This window comes from Diceros bicornis, chromosome 27 (assembly GCF_020826845.1).
Source record: "Diceros bicornis minor isolate mBicDic1 chromosome 27, mDicBic1.mat.cur, whole genome shotgun sequence".
Lineage (NCBI taxonomy): Eukaryota > Metazoa > Chordata > Mammalia > Perissodactyla > Rhinocerotidae > Diceros > Diceros bicornis.
In genome coordinates, this window is record NC_080766.1 from 19,739,950 (window position 1) to 19,760,323 (window position 20,374).

Below are 20,374 nucleotides of genomic sequence, written 5' to 3' on the forward strand. Positions count from 1 at the left end.
CATGAGTTCTTTATATATTTTGGAGATTAAGCCCTTATCAGATGTATGGTTTGCAAATATCTTCTCCCAATTGTTAGGTTGTCTTTTCGTTTTGTTGATGGTTTCCTTTGCTGTGCAGAAGCTTTTTAGTTTGATGTAGTCCCATTTGTTTATTTTTTCTATTGTTTCTCTTCCCCGGTCAGACATGGTGCTTGAAAAGATGTTGCTGAGACCGATGTCGAAGAGCGTACTGCCTATGTTTTCTTCTACAAGTTTCATAGTTTCAGGTCTTACATTCAAGTCTTTAATCCATTTGGAGTTAATTTTTGTGTATGGTGTAAGGTAAGGGTCTACTTTCATTTTTTTGCATGTGGCTATCCAGTTTTCCCAGCACCATTTGTTGAAGAGACTTTCTTTTCTCCATTGTATGTTCTTGGCTCCTTTGTCGAAGATTAGCTGTCCATAGATGTGTGGGTTTATTTCTGGGCTTTCGATTCTATTCCATTGATCTGTGTGTCTGTTTTTGTGCCAGTACCATGCTGTTTGGTTACTATATCTTTGTAGTATATTTTGAAATCAGGGAGTGCGATACCTCCAGCTTTGTTCTTTTTTGTCAGGATTCCTTTAGCTATTCGGGGTCTTTTGTTGTTCCATATAAATTTTATATTTTATTTTAGGATTCTTTGTTCTATTTCTGTGAAAAATGTTGTTCGAACTTTGATAGGGATTGCATTGAATCTATAGATTGCTTTAGGAAGTATGGACATATTAACTATGTTAATTCTTCCAATCCAAGAGCACGGAATATCTTTCCATTTCTTTGTGTCTTCTTCAATTTCTTTCAGAAATGTTTTATAGTTTTCAGTGTACAGATCTTTCATCTCTTTGGTTAAGTTTATTCCTAGGTATTTTATTCTTTTTGTTGCAATTGTAAATGAGATGGTATTCTTAATTTCTCTTTCTGCTACTTCCTTGTTAGTGTACAGAAATGCAGCTGATTTTTGTATGTTGATTTTGTATCCTGCAACTTTACCGTATTCATTTATTACTTCTAAAAGTTTTCTGGTGGATTCTTTAGGGTTTTCTATATATAAAATGATGTCATCTGCAAATAGTGAGAGTTTCACTTCTTCCTTTCCAATTTGGATCCCTTTTATTTCTTTCTCTTGCCTGATTGCTCTGGCTAGGACTTCCAGTACTATGTTAAATAGGAGTGGTGACAGTGGGCATCCTTGTCTGGTTCCTGTTCTTAGAGGGATAGCTTTCAGTCTTTCACCATTGAGGGTGATATTAGCTGTGGGTTTGTCATATACGGCCTTTATTATGTTCAGGTACTTTCCTTCTATACCCATTTTATTCAGAGTTTTTATCATAAATGGATGCTGTATCTTGTCAAATGCTTTCTCTGCATCTATTGAGATGATCATGTGATTTATTCTTCATTTTATTAATGTGGTGTATTACGTTGATTGATTTGCAAATGTTGAACCATCCCTGCATACCTGGAATAAATCCCACTCGATCATGGTGTATAATCTTTGTAACGTATTGTTGTATGTGATTTGCTAGTATTTTGTTGAGGATTTTTGCATCCATGTTCATCAGTGATATTGGCCTGTAATTTTCTTTTTTTGTGTTGTCCTTGTCTGGTTTTGGTATCAGAGTAATGTCGGCTTCGTAGAATGAGTTAGGGAGCTTCCCCCCACTCCTCAATTTTTGGAAGAGTTTGAGAAGGATAGGTATTAAGTCTTCTTTGAATGTTTGGTAAAATTCACCATGGAAGCTGTCTGGTCCTGGACTTTTATTTTTGGGGAGGTTTTTGATTACTGTTTCGATCTCCTTACTGGTGATTGGTCTATTGAAATTCTCTATTTCTTCTTGATCCAGTTTTGGAAGGTTGTATGATTCTAAGAATTTATCCATTTCTTCCAGATTGTCGAATTGGTTGGCATATAGCTTTTCATAGTATTCTCTTATAATCTTTTGTATTTCTGAGGTGTCTGTTGTAATTTCTCCTCTTTCATTTCTTTTTTTTTTTAAATTTTTTATTGCAGTAACATTGGTTTATAACATTGTAAAAATTTCAGGTGTATATCATTGTACTTCTATTTCTGCATAGATTACGTCATGTTCACCACCAAAATACTAATTACAACCCATCACCACACACATGTACCGAATTATCCCTTTCACCCTCCTCCCTCCCCCCTTCCCCTCTGGTAACCACCAATCCAATCTCTGTCCCTATGTGTTTGTTTATTGTTGTTATTATCTACTGCTTAATGAAGGAAATCATACGGTATTTGATCTTCTCCCTCTGACTTATTTCACTTTGCATTATACCCTCAATGTCCATCCACATTGTCACAAATGGCTGGATTTCATCATTTCTTATGGCTGAGTAGTATTCCATTGTGTATATATACCACATCTTCTTTATCCATTCGTCCCTGGATGGGCACTTAGGTTACTTCCAAGTCTTGGCTATTGTGAATAACGCTGCAATGAACACAGGGGTGCTCTCCTCTTTCATTTCTGATTTTACTTATTTGTGCCTTCTCTCTTTTTTTCTTGGTGAGTCTAGCTAAAGGTTTGTCAATTTTGTTGATCTTTTCAAAGAACCAGCTCTTGGTTTTATTAATTTTTTCTATTGTTTTTTTAGTCTCTATTTCATTTATTTCTGCTCTGATTTTTATTATTTCTCTTCTTCTACTGATTTTGGGCTTTGTTTGTTCTCCTTTTTCCAGTTCCTTTAGGTGCATTGTTAGATTGTTTATTTGAGATTTTTCTTGCTTGTTGAGATAGGCCTGTATTGCTATAAACTTCCCTCTTAGAACCGCTTTTGCTGTATCCAATAAATTCTGGCATGTCATATTTTCATTTGTCTCCAAGTATTTTTTGATTTCTTCATTGACCCAGTCGTTGTTGAGTAGCATTTTGTTTAATTTCCATGTATTTGTGGCTTTTCTGATTTTCTTCCTATAGTTGATTTCTAGTTTCATACTGTTGTGGTCAGAAAAGATGCTTGGTATTATTTCAGTCTTCTAATATTTATGGAGACTTGTTTTGTGGCCTAATATGTGGTCAATCCTGGAGAATGTTCCATGTGCGTTTGAAAAGAACCAATATTCTTCGGTTTTTGGTTGGAAGGCTCTGTATATATCTACTAGGTCCATCTGTTCCAGTGTGTCATTTAAGGCCAATGTTTCCTTATTGATCTTCTGTTTGGATGATCTATCCATTGGTGTAAGTGGAGTGTTAAAGTCCCCTACTATTAATTGTGTTACTATCTATTTCTCTTTTTATGTCTGTTAATAATTGCTTTTTATATTTAGGTGCACCTACATTGGGTGCGTAGATATTTACAAGTATTATATCCTCTTGTTGGATTGTTCCCTTGATCATTATGTAATGCCTTTCTTTGTCTCTTTTTACAGTTTTTGTTTTAAAGTCTATTTTGTCTGATATGAGTACTGCTACCCCAGCTTTCTTTTCATTGCCATTTGCGTGGAGTGTCTTTTTCCGTACCTTCACTTTCAGTTTGTGAGTGTCTTTAGGTCTTAAGTGTGTCTCTTTTATTCAGCATATATATGATCTTATTGTTTTATCCAATCAGCCACCCTGTGCCTTTTAATTGAAGCATTTAGTCCATTGACGTTTAACGTAGCTATTGATAAGTATGTACTTACTGCCATTTATTAACTTTTTTTTTTCTCAGTGTTTTAATAGTCCTTCTCTGTTCCTTTCTACTTCTGTACAGAATTGATGGTCTCTTTAATTTGACCTCTGTCTGAAAGCTCTACTGTTTAACTCTCCTCCTCTCTCATTTTATGTTTTTGATATCATATCTAACCTCTTTTTGTGCACTTGTATCCATTACCCTCTTATCATGGAAATAGATAATTTTTCCTGTTTGCAGTCTTCTCTTTTCCTCTTAAATCAGTCCCCTTTAACATTTCTGGTAGCACTGGTTTCTTGTTGACAAACTCCTTTAATTTCTGCTTGTCTGGGAAATTTTTGATCTCTCCTTCCATTTTGAATGATAACCTTGCTGGGTAGAGTATTCTTGGCTGTAAGTTTTTTCCTTTTAGCACTTTAAATATATCATGCCACTCTCTTCTAGCCTGTAAGGTTTCCGCTGAGAAGTCAGCTGATAGCCTTATGAGGTTTCCTTTATATCTAACTTGTCTTTCTCTTGCGGCTTTTAGGATTCTCTCTGTATCTTTAATTCTGGACATTTTGATTATGATGTGTCTCAGTGTGGGCCTCTTTGGGTTTATCTTGTTTGGGGCTCTCTGTGCTTCCTGTACCTGGATGTCTGTTTCCTTCCTTAGGTTAGGGAAGTTTTCATCTATTATTTCTTGAAATAGATTCTCTGCCTCTTTGTCTTGCTCTTCTCCTTCTGGGACACCTATAACACGGATGTTAGTGCACTTGATGTTGTCCCAGAGGTCCTTTAGACTGTCCTCACTCTTTTTAATTCTTTTCTCTTTTACCTGTTCCACTTGGGTAATTTCTTCTAGTCTTTTGTCCAGCTTGCAGATCCGTTCTTCTGTATCCTCTACTCTGCTTTTGAGTCCCTCTAGTGAATTTTTCATTTCCAGTATTGTATTCTTCATTTCTGATTGGTTCTTTTTTATATCTTCCATTTCTTTGTTGACATTCTCACTGAGTTCATCTATTCTTCTCCCCAGATCAGTGAGCATCCTTAACACTCTTTGTTTGAACTCTCTGTCAAGTAGGTTGCTCATTTCTGTTTCACTTAGTTCCTTTTCTGGGGTTTTGTCCTGTTCCCTTACTTGAAATGTATTCCTTTTTTTTTTTTTTTTAATTTTTTATTTATTTATTTTTTTCCCCCAATGCCCCAGTAGATAGTTGTATGTCATAGCTGCATATCCTTCTAGTTGCTGTATGTGGGACATGGCCTCAGCATGGGCAGAGAAGCGGTGCCTTGGCGTGTGCCCGGGATCCCAACCCGGGCCACCAGCAGCGGAGCGCACGCACTTAACCGCTAAGCCACGGGGCCGGCCCCGGAATGTATTCCTTTGCCTCCTTTGCCTCCTTTGCCTCTTTTCCTGAGTTTGTGTCTACATATTAGGTAGGTCAGTTATATCTCCTGCTGTTGGATAGGTGACCTTATATAAGTGATGCCTTAGGAGGCCTGCAGTGTGCTTCCCTCAGTTCTCAATGTTCCAGGAGTGACCCCATGTGGGCTACGTGTGCCCTTCTCTTGTGGCCTGTTTGCCCTCTCTGTAGGTGCCCAGGGAGGCCGAGTTATGCTCCTGGCCAGCTGTTGTAATGCTCAGCTGCTTGTAGTTCTTGTGGGCCCTTCAGTCTCTTTATCAGGTGTGGGGAGCCCCAGCACAGTTGGCTGCAAGTTCTAATAGCTCATTTGTGTTGCAGTATTTCTTTTAAGTGAGTAGGCCCCCAGCGTGGCAGGTTGTTAGGCTCAGGGCCTTACAATTGCTATAAGCCTCCAGCGTTTAGGTCTCTTGTCAGCTCTCTGAGGATTGCAGCTGGGTGGGGCTGGCCTCTGGCACAGGAGCACCCAGTTGTTTCAGGCTTTGGAAGGTGGGGCAAACCCCCTATGTGGGTCTTTGAGAAGCACAAGTCTTCCACAGCTGACAAGCTCTGCCACCCACAGGTCCACACACACACTCAACACAGTCCTGCGCTGTGTGTATACCCCGACCTCCTGAAGTGGACCCAGTCTCTCCATGGCGGGAGCCCCACACACTCCACCACCGCCCCACACTCTCCACCCACTCCTTGTGCACGCCCTGCCCCACTGAAGTCGGCTCAGTCGCCAGGCTGCAGAGAACCCAGTCACCAATCTATGCAGGCCCACAAGTTGCCTGAGGGCTTGTTGTTGGGTGGGGCCAGTCTCTAGGGTGGGCTACCCGCCCTGGCAGAGCTGGATTAAATTGGTGCTCTAGTGGGTGAGGCAGACCCTGGGCTAGCAGGCCTCAGGGAGAACTCCAATGGCGTCTGTGTCAGCACGCCCACACCAGGCCACAACAATGGCCGCCGCCAATGTCCCAGTCCCTGGAGAGGTCTCACCTCTAACCGAGATGCACTCTGGGCCTATCAGGTGAGTCTCTTTTCACCAAAGCACTGTGCACCTTTCTTTCTGCTGATTTTCGGTTGCTTTCTGAAACAGGTGAGTTTGCGTGTGGGCCGTTCAAGAGCCAGTTTTAATGTCTTTGTGAACCAGCTTTTCTGGGGGTCTCCCCAATGTTTTAGTAGCAGGCAAAGTCAGATATTGTGTTACTCGCCTCGATTGTGCTAGGTCCACAAAGTGCTTACAGTGGGGGCGCTCCCCTCTCAGTGCCCCGTGCCTCCGGGGAGGCTGCGTGCCTGTGGGCTGCTGCTGGGCGGCCGTGACTCTGGCCGCTTGTGAAGGCAGCGTTTTTCCTTTCCAGAAGGGAGTTTCTGCCTCTTCCACCTGAATTAGGGTTGTCCTTTGTTGCAGGAGTTCCTCTTATCCAGCTTTCAGTTCTGTCTCAGGGTAATTTTTCCACGAGTAGTTGTAAATTGGCTGTGTGCGCGGGAGGAGGTGAGTTCAAAGTCTACCTACGCCGCCGTCTTGTACAGTCCAGTGGAAAGTTCTTTACTTTTAAGGGCTATCATGATTAGAGGGGGCCCAACTAGATAATCCAATATAATCTTTCTGTCTTCAGGGGCATAACTTTCATTATATCTGCGATCTTTTTCACCATTTAGCAGAACATGCGCACAGGCCCCAAGGATTAGGACGTGGCCATTTTTAGGGCAGCGTGCGGGCATTATTCTGCCTCACTCATGCAACGTGTATTAAATTAGCAACAAGGCAAGGTGGTTGCACAGGCAAGCAGAAGCCCCTGCACCCTGGGAGGTTCTCAGGATTCTTGAGAGAAAAAATTAGTTAGGTTCGCTCTCGCAGTAAGGAAAACTGAATTATACCAAATTCTTAACCTCATTTTTCCCTGAAAAAGCCATTTAATACAATATCATTAGTAGCTTATTTTGCAAATATTCACAAGGAAAAGAAGGCATATCTTCTTTTCTTTATAATGCAGGTTCTGTTATAGCCACTCTTTCTAGATGTGGATATTTTAGTGAGGTAACAGACACAGAAGTCACATTCACTCTTTTCAGAGTTTGTTTTCAGGTTTTGTAGAAACATTTCCAGAGCATTCGTTATGTTAAATTCTGGTTTTCTAATCCCTGAATACTGTGATAATAGAGCCACAGAAAAAGAATCATGTGAAAAAAGCGTAAAACGCATGTTTAAATCATTACGTCTGTTATTAGAAAATTTTAATGTTGACTAATAATAACTATAAATTTCCATGCTTCCCTTCTCTTGCTTCCTTGTTAATGTTTCCAAATCTTCCATATTACACTTCTCCAATCAGTAAGGATAAGCTTCCTTCAATGAATGTCACAACTAAAAGTATTAAAATCACAAATAATGTGTTTTTTCTACTGAGGGACAAAGGAAAATTGGTGCTATTTAAATATTGTTTTTTTTTCATGTTGTAGAAGCCTGTAACTTTAGTAAGCTAAGGTTACTGCAAATTTAGAGTAAAGATTACAGCCTCTTTCCCTAACGGTAGATAGAAAAGATTTTTATTGCGCACAAAAATATGGAAAATAATGTTAATCACCAAGTTTAACCTTTTACTGATGGTGTTGTATTATTGATGGATTGATTGATATTTTTATTGAGGTCACATTGATTTATGACATTTTATGAATTTCAGGTGTACATCATTATATTTTGATTTCTGTGAAGACTACATCGTGTTCACCACCCAAAGTCTAATTGCCTCCCGTCACCATCCACCCGGGTCCTTTTACCCCTAGAATATAATTCTTGAGTGAAAAAATTAGTTTGGTTTGCTCGCACAATAAGGAAAACTGAATCATACGAAAACCTTAACAGTAATAGGCCAAATTAGATAAACTGATGTAGATATTATTTTCATTTTATTGTCCCATCAGAAAGCTTCAGTTCATAGAAACCACTTGGATACCTGTTAGCACTTTTGATATTTCTATTAGTTACCTCTCAGTTGTCAGTAGACCACTATGATCTATTCATTACCTTGGAAAGATGTTTTTTAAATGATAAGTGAGTTTGTCTTCTCAGTCACTTTTGAAAAAAGTGCCATGGATGGTGCACAGAATTGGGGAATTAGATGAGGCTAGAAATAGGTTACTTGGACGAATGTTTATGTACACAAGGACTATTTACAAAGGTGTAGGTGTAGGAGAATGGCAATGCGTAGGGTGTGGTACGATGTGCACCTTCTAATCCCCAGAACCTGTGAGTATGTTACCTTATATAGAAAAAATGACTTTGCAGGTGTGATTAAGGTAAGGGTCTTGTGACATGGACATTTTCCTGAGATATCGATGTGGCCCCAATGGAATTACAAGGGACCTCGTAAGTGAAAGAGGGAGGTGGCAGGGACATGGAGGGAGATGTGGTGAAGGGAGCAGAGATCAGAGAGGCTAGAAGGTGCTGAGTGGCTGGATTCCAGTGGCTGGACTGGAAGAATCAGGAAGGGACCACAAGTAAAGGAATGGAGGTGGCATCCAGATGCCGGAAAGTCAAAAGGAGACTCACGTGAGTAGACGGAGTCCACCTAGATAATCTGGGGAAATCTCGTCAAGTTCATAACCTTCATTACATCTGCAGTCTCTTTTGGCATGTATTACCACATATACACAGGTCTCAGGGATTAGGACACGGCCATCTTGAGGGCAGCGTGGAGGGCATTATTCTGCCTCGCACAAGCAATCTGCATTAAATTAGCAACAAGGCATGTTGGTTGCATAGCCGAGCACAAGCCCCTATATCCTGGGAGGTTCTCAGTTGCCTGAAATATGATTCTTGAACGAAAAAAACAGGTTTGGTGTCTCAATAAGGAAAACTGAATTATACAAAAACCTTAACAGAGTTAGTCAAAAGTAGGTAAACTTTATATAGATGATGTCTTCATTTTATTGTCCTACCAGAAAGCTTTAGTTTGTAGAAATCACCAAGATACCCGTTTGTACTTTTTATATTTCCACAAGTTACCTCTAAGTCAGTAGACCACTATAATCTATTCGTCATCTTGGAAAGATGTTTTTGAAATGCGAAGTGAGTTTATCTTCTCAATCTAGTTTTGAAAACAGTGCTGTATATGGTGCACAGAGTCAGGGAAATAGATAATGCTGGAGATGAGTCACTTGGAGGAAAGTTTATACAAAGAAGACTATTTACAAAGGTGTGAGTGTAGGAGAATTGCAATGCATAAGGTGTGGTGTGGAAGACAGAATAATGGCCCTCAAAGATGTCCACCTTTTAAAAACCCAGAGCCTCTGAGTATGTTACTTTACGTGGACTTTGCAGGTGTGATTAAGGTGAGGCTCTTGGGATGTGGAGAGTTTCCTGGGGTATCCATGTGGCCCAAATGTAATGACAAGGGACCTCGTAAGTGAAAGAGGGAGGCAGCAGGGACATAGAGGGAGGTGTGGGGCAGGAAGCAGAGATCAGAGGGAGGGAAGGTGCTGGGTGGCTGGACTCGAAGATGCAGGAAGGGCCCACAAGTCAAGGAATGTACGTGGCGTCCAGATGCTGGAAAGTCCAAAGGAGACTCCAGAAGGAACCAGCCCTGCTGACACCGTGAATTTAGCCTAGTGAGTCTGATTTGGGACTTTCGTCCTCCAGAATTGTAAGATAGTAAAATGTGTGTTTTCAAGCCCCCAAGGCTGTGGAAGTTTCTTCGAGCAGCAATGAAAACCAATAGGCAATAATATGGGGTCATTACAGTCCGGTTGTCATCACCCACAGGCCTCAAGGAACCAGGAGAAGAGGTAAGGGAACCCCGAGGAAGAGAGCCACGCAGAGTCAGCCCTTAACAGGAGCTGGGCTCCAGCCGCAGACAGAGCCAGTGCAAGGCCACCTCGTCAGGAAGGAGCCAGGAGGGTCAGTGCTCACACTCCTCCCTCCCTCCAGCCTCCTCCTGGGCTTCCCCATTGGTGCCTCCAAAGGGAGCTGGAGGGACACGAATCTGTTTGTGGCCGACACCCTGCAGATCAGCAGCAGACAGCAGGTGGAGAAGGACAGAGAGGGGACATGAGACGACAGACTGATGACGTCTTAGACCAGGGGGTCATGAGCTGTGCGAAGTGAGGGACCCAAGTGCTGGGTCAGAGGAGGGCACAGGTGCTTTCAACACAGTCTGGAGTTGATGGTGCACAGCCGCGGTTCCCATCTCGGCTGTGCATCAGAATCATGAGAGGAATGTGGCAAAAATGCAGATGTCCAGGCCCCACCCCAGAGCACCTGAATCAGAGCCTGGCAGGGAGGGGCCCAGAAGGAAGAGTTTTCCACTGCCCTGTCTTCCTCCTTGTGTTGTCTTTCTAGGAGCCCTGCTCTGGGCGTAGCAACTTCATGTCTTTACATTATAGCTTGAGACTCAATGTCTTACTTCGCCACAAAATGTGCCTGTGTCAGAGTCAAACCTAGGAATCACCTGTCTATAATTCACAAGATGATTTCAGTCCCCGAAGTTTACATTAGTTGGACTCCTGTGAAAAGATTTCCAAGAACAGTCCCTTCTGGTTCCATGAGAAGTTGGAAAGGCCTTGACTTTAATCCGACATATTCAGTGTTGTGTGACCCCACATATCATTCAGTTCTTGTTGGGACCTTCTCAAAACAGAGATGGCTCATATTTGTCCTGCAAGAAGGGATGTGGAATCGTCTTAACCAAAAATGTCATGTCCCCACTCTGATTAAATTGGCAAAATAGCGGTGAAGAAACTTCAACTGTCCAAGGCTGCATTTAGATTTAGACGGAAATCACATTGTCTGTGTTTCTCATGAGCTTTTTCTCATGAGCTTATATGTTTGAGAAATGTTGCACTTCTATTTGGAAAGTTTGAATCCAAGCAAGTCATTAATTTTGTGACCATCTAATTTCTTGTCATGACTGGAGCCGTTTTATGAGTGCAAAGGGGAGCTATCCATAGTACGTCAGGCACAAACCAGGCAGCCCCTGAGCTGTCCAGGCTGCACTGGGGTGTGTGCTCACCCTCGCCGTCCGTGACCCAGAGCCAGGAGACAGGGGGCTGAGGGCCGGGGTCGGCTGGACCTTCATCACACACATGTCCAACCTGGCTTCGTTCTGGCCACGCCCAGGTCATGGGTTAAAGAGTCTGCTCTGGCTGCTGAGAGGAGGTCGATGGGAGGAAGCATGGTGACGTGGGTCCAGTAGGCAGGACGGTCACCAGAGTGACAGTCACCCAGGAGAGAGAGAGGGGAGGTTTGCCCTGGAGGGTGGAGGCAGAGATGGAGTGAAGAGAACAGTGGGAGTTTGAAGGAACAATCTCTAGAGCGCCTGATGCACTGGATGCAGAGGGTGAGGAACGAGGGCGGGTCAGGAGGGTCCCCAGGGGTCTGGGCTGAGCAAGCGAGGGGGCGTGGGGCCATCGACTGACTAGGGCATTCTGGAGCTAAAGTGGGTCCCCCACGGCCGGACTCCCCAAGAGCGACCCCAAGTCTGTGGTTCATCGTGCTCCTCTGAAACAGGACGCGTACTTGGGACGGGATCCAGCCATGGTAGACAGGAGCGTTCGAGAGGATAATTGGGAGCAGGTCGCCTGCACAAGTGACACATCAGCTCTGCCAGGCTGTCTGTACCTTCGTGTCTGTGCCTGGGTGGACCTTGGCCAGAAAGACCCCTGGCCCCTTTATCTTTCCCACGCTTTTGCCCGTAATCATCTCAAGACCCTTGCTATTCTCTGTCCAGTCCCAGCGTGGACGTCGCCTGGGAGCAGTGCGGGGATTCAGGCCCTCACCAGACGTGATGAATTAGAATCTGCTTTGTAACAAGATCTCCAAGTGATTCATATGCCCCTCAGAGTCTGTAAAGCACTGTAGATAACTCCTACTTACCCTTCAGTATACAGCTCAGGGGCCACCTCCTCCAGGGAGCCCCCCTTGACCACACCTCACCCCCCAGCCTCCTGCAGGGACAATTAGAGAGCTGGACACAGTGCCAGCAATGAGTGCATGCACCACCTTCATGAGCACTTCTGGTCGGTGAGTCTTTCTCTTCCACTGGCCGTGCACTCTGCTGGAGTCAACTTAGCATTCGTCTTGGTGTCTTCACAAGTGGCATCGTTATCGGCTCAACTCAGGGAGTGAAGGCATGACCCTGGGGAATCCTCCCGCTGCCCTGGAGCCCCTCCTGGACCTGCCCTTGGAGTCCCTGTGGTGGGAGCTCCTGAGAGGTCAGACCGTCTGATCCCCAGGGCCTTCGGGGATGGTAGGAGCCGCGTGGAAGTCCCAGTGGACACGCCTAGCCTACTCCACGCTCCACTCCTTAGAAAACCAGGCTTTTCGCTGGGCGGACTACACCTGCGCCCTGCTGACCCTTGTTCGGGTTCCCCTGCAGAGACTTTCCTAAGACTGACTGAATGTAGTGCAGACAGTACACGGGTTATCAGAGAAGTTCTGAGTCGTTCGTCATTCCTCTTTTCTGACCCCCCAACAGCCCAAACGCAGCCCCCATCTGTCCTCTTCCTCCATCTCCCTGACAGCCACCCCAGTGCTCCATGCAGATCCCTGTGAGACCCCTCATCAAAATCCTGCCTCCTACCCCCACCCCACATTCCACTCGCCACGTACGGAGATCGTGTAGACTACACACCACACCGTGTCCCCAGCCACCCACCCTCTCCCCTCCAGATCTACACCGTCCCCTGGTGTCACTACACTGCACTAGAGAGACCTCTGTGCAGTGGGCCCTGTTCACTGCCCCCCTCCCCCTCCCCGTCATCTTAGTCCCATTTCCCCTGCCCCAGAAGCCCACCTCTCAGGCCTCTCCACCTCCTGTTCTCTCTGCCTGGAACATTCTGCCCCTGACCTGCCAGGCTAACTCCTCTTACCTTTCATCTCAGCATGAATGTCACCTACTGGGTGTTACCCGTCATCCCGCCTTACCCCTCCCCCCATTGGAACTGTCTGTAGAGCACGTATATTTCCATCCTTGGTCTCCTTTTCTTTATGACCTGACCTCGCCCCTCACCAGGATGTAAGCTCTGGGGTCCACAGTCCTCATCGGGCTGTGTTGTCCATCGCGGCTTCCCAGACACCTGGCACAGTGCCGAAGACCTTGCAAAAGCTCCACATGTGCTATGTGAATGGATGTCGATGAAGGCAAAGAAACGCACACACTGTGGATCAGCATCAAGTGTGCTGGCCCTTCTCCAGATGCTTCTGGGCCCTTTCCCGGCCTGCTCTGTGCCCAGGGCTGACTCCCCTGCCTGCACTAGCCAGGCCTCTGGGGGGCTGCCTCATGGTCCAGCAGGGAATGGGAGGACAGGAGGACAGCGGGTGGGGGCAGTTTTCCCTGTTCCCATGACAGCCCCTCCTGGGCCCAGAGGACACCACCTCCCGCTCCTCCCTCCAGCCCAGGGCTGGGAACAGCTTCCCTCTTGCTGGCACCTGGGAGCCCCCCATCCTTGGTCCGTCCCTTCTCCCCGTCTCAGCTCCAGAAACTGCTGCACCTCCGTCTCTTCGTCTGCACCATTTGGGTGCAGTGTTTCTAGTTGGCATTTTGTCAGATACATCAGACGTCTCCTTTTCTGTGTACATGTTTAGGATTCTTTTGTGTACATACCGGTGGATTTGCATGATCTTTTTCTTTAATCTATTTAAAATAATTTTTCAAAATTGAATCTCTTAATTTTCCATTTTCCTTAAGTACTGAAATAACAAAGTGTTCTATATCTGCACTGTGCTTCGTGTGTGTGTGTGCATGTGGTTGCCACCAAGGGAAAACTTTTATCTTGACTGCATAAAATGGAGAAATCTTTCAACAACAAACACTATCTTAAACAATACAACATACGTTAACAAAAAGCTACAAAACAAAATCAACGACTGCAAATTATCCTCTAAATTAATCTATGAATTTAGGAGTAAATACAAATATCATGAAGTATGGGTGGTGGTGTGTTGAAGTTTTTTTTCTCTTTTTTGCCCCCACTGGTTTTTAATACCAATCTAATTTATCCAGGCAAATGTTAAGTTACTTGACAGATTTCTCGTAGCAGCTCAGAGCACACAGAAATGGTCTTGATTGTTTTCTACCTCTCTATGTGCAACTTCAGTGATAGCTTTAGTAATAGTGACCTGTCATTTTATCTGAATACAATCCTTATACTGTCTTATTCTAGAGGGTCCAAGGACATAGAAAGCAATTATTGATAAGAATTGCATTAAATGAAACTTTATCTGAAAAAATATCTTACAAATTCGAGTGGTTTATCTACTTGAATCAGAATAATCAATTAAGTCATAGTAGCTAAACTAAAAAGACAAAAATCAAAATTTCTTTGAAAAGAGCGCACAGGTGCAGAGGCTCTGCCGCGGGTGGGGCCTGAGGCCCAGCTGCTGTGGAGGCTGAGTCACACCTGCAGGGGAGCCCCGGTCCCCGCGGCCTCGGGGCAGGACCCTCCTCCTTCCTGGGGGGGCCAGCTGGCCCAGGGGATCCCCCACACTTCCGGGCCTCTGGGGGCTGCGGGGGGAGCAGCTGGAGCCACAGGGCCTCCCGGGAGAGGCCCTTTGAACCTGGCCTCGTACACGGCCAGCCTCTGCCGGTTGTGCTCATTTTCTCTTCTGAGCTCCTTGAGCTTTCTCTCAGCCAGCACGGCCGCCCCCCAGCTTTCTTCCGCTCTCTTCTTCTGGAAGAGCTTCTCCTTGTGATAGTAGGAAGTGCATCTCGCCACTTCGTTGGCCACGTCTTCAGCCATCTTCTTGTAGAGGTTGCGAAGCTGACACGTGGAGTTCAGGTCTCTACACACGCTGAGGAGTTCCTTGTCCAGCTCTGAGCAGAGCCTTTCCTCCGCGAACAGTTTTCTGTGAAGTTGCATGATGTGATCGTCCTGTAGATCAGGCAGAACTTGAAGTTTCTTCTTCAGCTGCTGCATCTCACTTTCAAGCTTTGCGTTTTCGTGCTGTAAAGAGGCTGCCTCAGTTTGGAGAGAGAGTATTTGTCCAAGAAGCTCTTCGTCCATTTGCTTGTCTTCCCACGATTGTCCGGCTCTTTCCGGATGTTCCTCTTCGGGACTTTGAAGGGGCACACCGAGGTCAGCATCATCGCTGACGCCCTTCCGATCAACCTCTGAGCCATGGACGGGGTGCTCGCCCTTTCCTGCTTCCCTCTTTGGCTGGACTTCACCATTCCTGTCATCCACTTGGTCGCCAAGGAGGTCAGGCGAAGGGATGGTCTGCAGCAGGTCTGCAACCACTGACAGGGTTTGGCTGACTTTATCTTTCAGGATCTGCTGCGTTCGTGTGTTCGACTGCTCCAGCCTTTCCTTCTCCTTCTCCTTTTCCTGTGCTCTCTCCTTCCATCTCGACACATCTTGGCAGAGCACGAGTGGACTTGCTGGAGAATGAGTGTTTCCGTTCAAATCATTCGTTGTGGTCTTCTGGAGTTGTTCTCCATCCTTCTCTGATGCTTTTAAGATGGGTTTTGCATCAGTTGCTTGGGAAATTTTAAGAGGCTGGCTCTTCCGTGCCTTTTCCAGAAAGTCAACAGTGTCCTGACGTGAGAACCTGCTCAGGTTTGTATTTATTGCTGACAAGCACAAGGTTTGTAACAGGAGAGGACTGGCCTCCCCCCCAGGCACCTCAAGGGCTTCAGCGTCTTGGCTCACGGGTCCAGTATTCTCACCACGTTTTCCACCGACTTCATCGTGGGCAGAACACCTTTCATCTAGTGCCGTCCCACTTCTTAAAGTCTGTCCTCTCTTTACTATCAAAACCACCAGCACCGCCACCACAGTACGTACCAGGATCTCCCAGGGAAATGCAGGGAGAGCTGGCACTTGTCTCAGGCTTTCAGAAATCACCAGCAGAGCACCCCACAGGTGCTCCAGGATCAGCTGGAAAGTGGATCCGACGGCAGGCAGCAGGCCCTCCATGGCTGGGGAGGGCTCTGCAGCTCTGCCTCCGAGTGCCAGTGTCCTGTGGGCCACAACTGACCGCTCAGAACCCTGAGGGTTGTCCTATCTCAAGAGTAAACAGGTGCCCGGCAACCAGGCTGATCAGTTGGTTGGGGGAGGGGAGGCCAGCCAGGTTCTAGGAAACAGACCCCTAACTGAACTCTGAAAGTAGGAAGTGATCTCGCTTCTCCAGGCACTGAGGGAGGTGGAAAGGGCTGATGGCAGCCTATTGCTCTAGGCCCACCTGGCCCTACAGCACGTCTAGGGGGTCAAGGCAGGGCCCGGCGATGTCCCTTTCCGTGCACGGGAGCAAGTCAGGGCAGAGTGGTGGGGGCCATCCCTGGGTGAGGCCCCTTCTCCTGTTTTAAAGTTTCCTTCTCTGCAGGGATGCCTGGGACTGCCCACAAGGCTCCCAGGAGCTTCCTCCTCTGAGGCTCCCTCTCTCCTTGTGTTTGGTCACTGGGGACAAGCAAGGGCCTAGGGCTGAAGGGTGTCCCTAAAGGTATTAAGTAAGAGACCGTGATTCCAATCCTAACAAGTCAAGAGTCATCAATAGGGACTGGCGTTCTTAACATGTCATGGATTTGGGTGGAGCCAGCATGTCCCTGTTCAATCCAGGTGTTCCTGTGTGGGAGTGACTCTCTTGGGGTGACACAGTGACCTGGGCTCCTTCCCTCGTGTGGCCCTGCCATCTTCAGCACAGGCCTCCCAAGGTGGCCGTGGGGAGGGTCCTTCCACCACGTCATCTCCAGAAGTGGGCCTGTGGGGAGGGCGCGGGTCCTCTTCAGGCTCTCTTGCCACCCTTTATTTCAAGAAACCACATTGCTGTCCTCGAGTCTCTGGCAGGCCCAGGCTCAGACCTTCTAGTCCATCCCTGGGATTCTGCGATGAGTGGCTGTTCCCTAGTCTCTTTAGCCAAAGGGAGATGAGAGAATAGTCATCTGAGTCGTATTTGCGGGTGTTGAAGGGTGCCAGGGCTCAAGAGCCCCATGGGACACAGAGTGGGCTTGAGGGTAGTGGCCCCTCCCAGAGGAAGTCAGACTCCTTTCAGTGCAGCAGGAGCCAACTCTGCTAATGCAAGTAGTTGGTCATCATAAAAGAATCAAATGGGGGTCCAAAAAATGACAGTATTTTCCCAGATACCAAGCCAGGTCTAAAGAGAGTGAAATGGGCTTACGACTATCCTCATAAAGAGGTCCAGGATGTGGTATTGAGTCCCACAGAAGGGTTCGACGCAAAGAGTGAACGCTAATGTAAACTAAGGACTTTAGGTAATAGTAATGAATGCATCAGTATTGGTTCATACATTGTAAGAAATGGACCACACCAATGCAAGATGGTAGTAATAGGGAGAAAGAGGTGGGGGGATATGGGAACTCTCTGTACTCTCTGCTCAGTTGTTTTGTAAACCTAATACCACCCTAAAAGTAAAGAGTCTATTACGAATACAGTTTTCTTTGACTAGCTGTTCAAGTGAAAGGAAAAAAAGATATGGCTCTGCCCGGGTTGTTGAAACCAGCTCATTGACGTGATCTCGTGACGATATTCTCATAACATCACCCTGTCACAAGTGCTCTTGTTGCATCCTCCGAAAGGTTTTGCGGAGAAGAATCTCCTCCTGTGTCGTCCGTTGGTATTGGGCTAGTGGTCAGTGGTGCCCCCGCTGGCTTTTGTGCAGGTTTCTCTTGTTCAGTTGCTCCAGGAGGTGCAGGTTCCGAAGACGCCGTCCTTGATGCTGGAGCGGTGGGCGCAGGTGCAGAAGGCGGAGCCAAAGCAGGGACAGAGGTGGGGCTTGAGCCACAGTTGCTGCTGTGGGGGAGCCAACTGTGGCAGTGGTGGCAGGATTTGATCTCTGGGCTGTAGCTGGGGCTGGTGTCATCACCGCTGTGGGACTTGTCCCTATAACTATTGCAAACTTTTTCTCTTCATAATTAAAATCTTTGAGGGCAGTATCATCCTTAAGGGCTTTGTCTGCAAAAATTAATTTTTGCCCCAATACCTAAAATGCATCATTCACCTTCAATGCTTTTACTACAGATCTGCAGCCAATGTCAAAATTTCTAGTAACTTGAGCTAAGCTGCGTTCTGACAGTGTGTTCGACCCACACAATGGAGTGTTATTTAGTGCTAAAAAGAAAGGAGCTACTAAATTCCGAAAAGACATGGAAGAACCAGATGAAAACTATGGACCATCTCTCCAGAAAGATGCCCTTGCACATTTGACACACCCACTGAAGTCCATCAACAGGCCTGAAGTTATGAATGCTGATCGACAGTTTAGAGCAGTGCTTCTCAACCCCTTTCCACCACATGGCGTCCGTAGAGTTGGTGATATTGTTACAGCACAGTGGGATAAGTTAAGGCGGGTTTGGGGGCAACTGTATAGGGCTTAGTGAAAACGTTTATTTTCTTTATATCATTGTCATAACATAAATAAAATAAATATATTAAAAATGATGTGACGTATTGATTTTTTATAAGCTTCCAAATAAGATCTTCTCAAAAGTTAAAAAAAGACATGGAGGAAATTTTAACTGCATATTCCTAAGTGAGACAAGCTAATCTGAAAAGACTACACATGTATGATTCCAACAATGGGACATTCCGGAAAAGACAAACTATAGAGACAGTTTCCTCGTGGCTGTCAGCTGGGGGCCGCCCTGAGCTTCTAGAGGCCTCTCTCTGGTCCTTGCGCTCACTGCCTGCATCTCAGAGACGGGAAAGTCAGGACGACTCCTTCTCGTTCTGGAATCTCCCTGACTGTCCATCTGCTGCATCTCTCCTCTGCTTCCAGCCTGGGAAAGTTCTCTACTTCTAAGGGCTCACGTGAGTAGATGGGGTCCACCTAGATAATCTGGGGAAATCTCGTCAAGTTCATAACCTTCATTACATCTGCAGTCTCTTTTGGCATGTATTACCACATATACACAGGTCTCGGGGATTAGGACACGGCCATCTTGAGGGCAGCGTGGAGGGCATTATTCTGCCTCGCACAAGCAATCTGCATTAGATTAGCAACAAGGCATGTTGGTTGCATAGCCGAGCACAAGCCCCTATATCCTGGGAGGTTCTCAGTTGCCTGAAATATGATTCTTGAACGAAAAAAACAGGTTTGGTGTCTCAATAAGGAAAACTGAATTATACAAAAACCTTAACAGAGTTAGTCAAAAGTAGGTAAACTTTATATAGATGATGTCTTCATTTTATTGTCCTACCAGAAAGCTTTAGTTTGTAGAAATCACCAAGATACCCGTTTGTACTTTTTATATTTCCACAAGTTACCTCTAAGTCAGTAGACCACTATAATCTATTCGTCATCTTGGAAAGATGTTTTTGAAATGCGAAGTGAGTTTATCTTCTCAATCTAGTTTTGAAAACAGTGCTGTATATGGTGCACAGAGTCAGGGAAATAGATAATGCTGGAGATGAGTCACTTGGAGGAAAGTTTATACAAAGAAGACTATTTACAAAGGTGTGAGTGTAGGAGAATTGCAATGCATAAGGTGTGGTGTGGAAGACAGAATAATGGCCCTCAAAGATGTCCACCTTTTAAAAACCCAGAGCCTCTGAGTATGTTACTTTACGTGGACTTTGCAGGTGTGATTAAGGTGAGGCTCTTGGGATGTGGAGAGTTTCCTGGGGTATCCATGTGGCCCAAATGTAATGACAAGGGACCTCGTAAGTGAAAGAGGGAGGCAGCAGGGACATAGAGGGAGGTGTGGGGCAGGAAGCAGAGATCAGAGAGGAGGGAAGGTGCTGGGTGGCTGGACTCGAAGATGCAGGAAGGGCCCACAAGTCAAGGAATGTACGTGGCGTCCAGATGCTGGAAAGTCCAAAGGAGACTCCAGAAGGAACCAGCCCTGCTGACACCGTGAATTTAGCCTAGTGAGTCTGATTTGGGACTTTCGTCCTCCAGAATTGTAAGATAGTAAAATGTGTGTTTTCAAGCCCCCAAGGCTGTGGAAGTTTCTTCGAGCAGCAATGAAAACCAATAGGCAATAATATGGGGTCATTACAGTCCGGTTGTCATCACCCACAGGCCTCAAGGAACCAGGAGAAGAGGTAAGGGAACCCCGAGGAAGAGAGCCACGCAGAGTCAGCCCTTAACAGGAGCTGGGCTCCAGCCGCAGACAGAGCCAGTGCAAGGCCACCTCGTCAGGAAGGAGCCAGGAGGGTCAGTGCTCACACTCCTCCCTCCCTCCAGTCTCCTCCTGGGCTTCCCCATTGGTGCCTCCAAAGGGAGCTGGAGGGACACGAATCTGTTTGTGGCCGACACCCTGCAGATCAGCAGCAGACAGCAGGTGGAGAAGGACAGAGAGGGGACATGAGACGACAGACTGATGACGTCTTAGACCAGGGGGTCATGAGCTGTGCGAAGTGAGGGACCCAAGTGCTGGGT

General features: G+C 46.0%; 1 long non-coding RNA gene across 3 annotated transcripts in view; it reads left to right on the top strand.

The window, feature by feature from the left end:
- LOC131392783 (uncharacterized) overlaps nucleotides 1-233 on the top strand; it is a 38,519-nt gene extending 38,286 nt beyond the window's left edge. For all 3 annotated transcript variants that reach the window (XR_009215771.1, XR_009215772.1, XR_009215770.1), the window contains exon 4: nucleotides 183-233. This is a non-coding gene — a long non-coding RNA (uncharacterized LOC131392783). The remainder of the gene's footprint in view (nucleotides 1-182) is intronic.
- The last annotated feature ends 20,141 nt before the right edge of the window (nucleotides 234-20,374 follow it).